Consider the following 5,816-nt stretch of genomic DNA (forward strand, 5'->3'; position numbering starts at 1 on the left):
CAGCAAGTGCACCGGCGCCGCCACCACCCGATGCAACCTCCTACCATGACAACGCCAGGGTCTATGACTGGGCTCCCTTGGCGTTGCTGGCCGAAACCTCCACCCTACTACCGCAGGGTCACCTCAAATCCCTTCTGAGTAACGACCCAGATGAGCCTTCTTGCGCCGTCGACAGGGAAAACGATTTTAATATCCGTATACGCATTCCTCCTCGAGGGATGCCCATCTGTGCGGATGACAGGGCCACCAATGGGGTGCCCTTCACCTTCGTCTACTCCGCCATCTTCAAGAGGTTGAAGTTGCGCCTGCCCTTCACCTTTTTCGAGAAGAAGGTGATGATGGAGCTGAACGTCGCACCCTGCCAACTCCATCCAAATGCCTGGGCTTTCATCCGGGCATTTGAGATTCTCTGCAATTACTCCGGGCTTAACGCCTCCGTGGATGTGTTTCTCTACTTCTTCGAGGCGAAGAACCCTGGGGACAGGTCCTGGGTTAGTCTGAATGGGGTTGCTGGACGGGTGCTCTTGGGCCAGTATCAACAATCCTTCAAAGATTGGAAAGGCAGGTTCTACATGATATCTGCCACCCCACAAAGTCCAACATTGCTCGAGGGGTACCCCCTCTACTGGGTTCCTGGGGTTGAGTTCAAGAAACCCCGGGGTCTCGAAGCCATGGCCCCCTACGAGCGCGAGTTATGTGGACTGTTCCTGGGGGCCAAGTACAACTCTGCTCTTCTCATCAAACATGAGTTTGATGTGTTGGCTTTGAAAAAATACATAGGTAGGCTCTTCTTCTTTCACCTCTTAGGATACTTGCACATTCTCATGCATGCTTGCATACATTTTGACTCACTTGCATAACTATGCCATCTAACTCTTCTTTTTCCCTTCGATGTAGATACGATGTCAGGGAAGGAAAGGAGGAAAGCTTTGCTGGAGCTTGCCAGACTCAAAGGGGCCAAAGGGACTGGCTCCTCTTCTTCCACCACCGATCCTATCGCCGCTCCTCCTCTCTCGGTCGCGCCAGCTGAAGGCCCCAAGCCAGGAAGGAAGAGAAGAAAGCTGGCGAAGGCCTTTCCTTCATCTGCTGCTGCTGCTGCTCCTGCTCCCTCAACCGAAGAGGAGAGCTCTGGCTCTCCTCTCGTACACCGCAAGAGGAAACTTCCAGCGGTTGGGGGGGCTTCATCTCTTCAGCCTGGGGAGATTGAGGTAGTGAAGATAGAGGAAGGTTCGCCCTCGCCTCCTTCTGTTCAACCTGCCCCAGTGCCAACATGCTTTCCCTCTCCTCAACAACTGCCATCCCCAGCTACTCGATCACCATCTCCTTCCCCAGCAGGCCAACCACTTGGTCAATCCACTCCACCTGCTGGGGGCGATTCTGCTCGCTCGGGGGATCTCCCGGGACCTCTCGTGACGCCACCACCACCGCCAACCTCCGCCGAGACCGCTGAAGGCGGCGGGGCCAGCTCTTGACCAAGCGGCTCTGGAGCAAGCAATGAGAACTTCAGCCGAGTTATTGCCTTGGTCCGACAGCTCATTCGCAGCCGGGAGCTTGTCGAGTGGAACGGGGAGGAGGTGGACATGCACCTGGCGAAGCAGATAGTGCTTTCCCTGGAGTTTTCCACCCAGCACCGCAAGCAGCTAATCCTGGAGAAAAGGATCAAGGAGCTTGAGCATGACAAGGAGTCACTGCAAAGTGACTTTGAGGCTGCCCAAGGGTCCGTAGAGCTGATGAGGGGTATGGTGGAAAAAGCTAGGGGGGAGTACCTAGCGCAGGTCCAAGAGACCATCAAGACAGAGATCTTGATGGGACAAGCCATCAATGTCTTGGACTGCGAGGTGGCGGAGTTGCGGGGCAAGGTGACCCACTTGGAGGCCGAGACTTCCTCCCTACGCCAACTGAACTCACAACTGGCGGGGGATCTCGAGTCTGCCAGAGAAACGACCACTACTGAGGAGAAGAAGCTTGAGGAGGCGATGAGCAAGCTGTCTGAGGCAAAGGGCCAATTGGAAGAAGCTGCTTCTTCCATTGCTTCCCTTACCACCGAGAAGAATGCTGCGGAGGCCTCCAAGCAAAAGCTCGAAGTGGAGAATGCTGACCTTATGGGCGTGGGCGCTGAAGCCCTTGCTGATGGGTTCGAGCTGGCACTCGAGCAGATCAAATGCATTCTCCCGGATCTGGACCTCTCCCAGTTCAGCATTTATCACGAAGTGGTAGATGGAAAACTCATCCCTCCTCCTTGAGCTCTTTCTCTCTCTTTTTTTTTTTTGTTAATTTTACGCTTCTGCACAATTTGTTGTACTTGAACTTGTATAAACTTTGTCGCTTAATATATACTAGTTTCAGACGCATATCTTTCTCTTCGCATTTTCTTAAGCTTTGTCTTTCTCTTTGCACACGAGTAACTGTTAACCAGCTTAGGCTTAGCGCGATCTGCCTTCTTTGATATTGGCCTCTACTTTGATCACGACTAACAACTCCCTTAGCTTCGTCCTTAACAGTCCTTGTGCACTGCTTTGTACTGGATGACTGACAAGGCATAGCCTGTCTGCTAGCTTGTTGTGTAGGAATTTGTTTGGAAAAGTTTCCTCCGACAAGGCAAGACTGATCAGTCATCGTTCTTCAAGCAGCGTACCCACCAACAACTCATCAGTCATCGCTCTTCGGGCAGCGTACCCACCGACAACTCATCAGTCATCGTTCTTCGTACTTCACTTTGCTTCTCTATCGCTCTAGCGCTAAGTGCATAGAGGACATCGATCGTCAGAGGTGATACCTTGTTTGGCGAAACTTGCTCAACTGCGTGAACTCAGCAATACTTGAACTTGACCCTCCATGTACCACTTTTAACACGAGCAAGTTGTTTAACCTTATAACAAACTTGGCAAACTGTTAACTCAAAGTAAACTTGAGCAACTATCAATTCTTCGGCGATGACGTTCAATAAAACTTGTGAACTTAAGGCAACAAACCTTAATATAAAATCACTTACTAGGCAGCAGGTTTTGACTCAAACTAGTATTAAAATACAGTTTACCTAATCTGCCAAGTGAAATCCCCCCTACTTCTGTCATCGCCCGGAACTATTCTGATCTGGTACTCGCCGCACAACCCCTTCACTGTCTCAACTTTCACGCCATAAGGTTCTGGCGATGTTACCTTTCTTCTTTTCCTGACCTGATCATTGTTCCCTCATCTGGGGATAGAGGCGCCTTTCGGATCCTTCTCTACCTCCCTGAGTTTCAGAACAATGATATGGTCTTACTGGGTCAACATTGATGTTTCACTTAAAGGGGGAAAGGCATTTTCCTTCCCTTCCCACCATTTAAGGTCACAAACACCCCTGACCTTTCAGCTCATTTTGCCTGGACTCACTCGGTGAGAAAGGCTTTCTCTTGCCTGAACTCACTCTAAGGTGAGAAGGACTTTATCTTGCCTGAACTCACTCTAAGGCGAGAAGGACTTTATCTTGCCTGAACTCACTCTAAGGTGAGAAGGACTTTATCTGGTGCCTCAACTTGCCCAGGGTGTACATCTCCACCCCCCCTGGATGCACTGGGGACTTTAATCTTGCCTCTATCTGCTGGTGCAGAGAGGTCTTTTAACCTGTTCTTGTCTGCACTCGCACAAAGACGAGGAGGACTTTATCTCTTTCTCGCCTCAAGACGCGCGAGGGCGTTGAGGTCTTTAATCATTGTTGGTGCCTCCGATCGCCGAAAGACGACGAGGTCTTTAAAACTTTTAACTGATGTCGCCGATCGCCGAAAAATGATGGGGACTTTAAAACTTTTAACTGATGCCGCCGATCGCCGAAAAACGATGGGGACTTTAAAACTTTTAACTGAGAGCATGCAATACGATTTTACTGTTGCCCTAGATCACATACGAGTAATAAGGCCTTTTTCCTAAAACTCTCGAAGCCATAAGCATGCAAACATAGAAGCTTTAAACTTTGAAAAACTCTTCTTTATTGGGTGGCCTCATTAAAAACCCTCCTTAGGGAAAAAAGAGTGCCCCCTTGAAATTGTTTTAACAGAAACTATTCAAATCTCTTCATATTCGTCTTTACTTAAAAGGCTTTAACTATAATACGACTTGAGATGTGTGGCGTTCCAAGTGCGAGGAATCGCCCCTCCTTCTAACGTCTCCAAGCGGTAGGCGCCATTCCCGAGCGCCTCGGTTATTCTGAACGGTCCCGTCCACTTGGGCGATAACTTGTTCTGCATCTCATACTGATGGGCCTTCCTCATCACCAGATCGCCGCTTCTAAACTGCCTTGACGTTACCTTAGAGTTGTACCTTCGCTCAACTCTTCTCTTTACCGCTTCGGCTTTCACTTTCGCCTCCTCCCTGACCTCATCCAGCAAATCCAGATTCATTCTTCTTTCTTCGTTCGAGTCTTCCGCCACGAAGTTCTGGAATCTCGGCGAGCTTTCCTGGATTTCGACTGGAATCATCGCATCACATCCATAAACCAAACTAAAGGGGGTCTCGTGGGTTCCTGACTGCTCAGTGGTATGGTATGCCCAAACTATGCGGGGTACCTCTTCAGCCCACGATCCCTTAGCTTTCTCTAATATTCTCTTTAAACCTCTCAGCAACACCCGATTGGCAGACTCCACTTGGCCATTCGTCTGTGGGTGCTCGACAGATGCAAACACCTGTTGTATCCCCACCTCTTCGCACAACTTTTTCAAGAGGTGACTTGCAAACTGAGTCCCATTGTCTGACACCAGGCGTTTAGGCACACCAAACCGGCACACTATGTTCTTCCATACAAAGCTCTCGATCTTGTGTGCGGTGATCTGGGCCACTGGCTCCGCTTCGATCCACTTGGTGAAGTATTCAATCACCACCACCAAGTACTTCATCTGCCTGATCGCCAATGGGAAGGGTCCCAGAATGTCAATTCCCCAAGTATGGAACGGCCAGGGGCTGTAAATCGACTTCAGCTCTTCTGGGGTGCCTTGTGCCAATCGGTGTGCTGCTGGCATTGCTTGCAACGCTGGGCGTATCTCTCGCACTCTTCTTTCATCGTGGGCCAGTAATAGCCTGCACGGATAGTCCTTGTCGCCAGCGATCGACCTCCAATGTGGCTCCCGCAAATTCCCTCGTGGAGCTCAGCCATAATCCTCGTGCACTTCTCTCCGTGTATGCATACAAGAAGGGGGGTGCGTGAATCCAAACCTGTACAGCTCGCCGTCAATAAGGGTAAACTTGCTGGAGCTCTTCTTTATTTTTCTGGCCTTAGTTGAGTCCACTGGAAGCACATCATCCGCTAAATAACGTTGGTAAGGCGTTATCCATGTGTCTGGCTCGTGGACAGCGCAAATCTGCATCGATCTTGCCCCTTCTTCTGCTGGGCGCGCTCTGACCCTCGGCGCCCTCAGAGTTTCCTGCGTTAGGGACCTATGACTTCTCGCCGGTCTTCCCAGTGATCTACAAACATGGAGAACTTGGTGGTCTGCCACGAATGCTCGAGGCGCTTTCAAAGTTTCTTGAATGACAGTCCTCTGCCTACCCCCCTTGCCCGAACTGGCGAGCTTGGCTAGCAAGTCAGCTCGGGCATTCTGTTCTCTTGGCACGTGCACCACTTCAAACGAAGCGAAAGATCTTCTTAGCTCCTGCACGTACTCCAAGTAGGTTGCCATCTGCGGGTCCTTGGCTTGGAACTCGCCAGTTACTTGTCCCGTGACAAACAACGAGTCGCTCTTGGCCATCAGCACTCTCGCCCCCATTTCCTTAGCCAGCAAGATTCCAGCGATCAAAGCCTCATACTCTGCTTGGTTGTTGCTTGCTTTGAAAGCGAACCTCAA

Source organism: Phaseolus vulgaris, chromosome 2, assembly GCF_000499845.2.
Source record: "Phaseolus vulgaris cultivar G19833 chromosome 2, P. vulgaris v2.0, whole genome shotgun sequence".
NCBI classification, from domain to species: domain Eukaryota; kingdom Viridiplantae; phylum Streptophyta; class Magnoliopsida; order Fabales; family Fabaceae; genus Phaseolus; species Phaseolus vulgaris.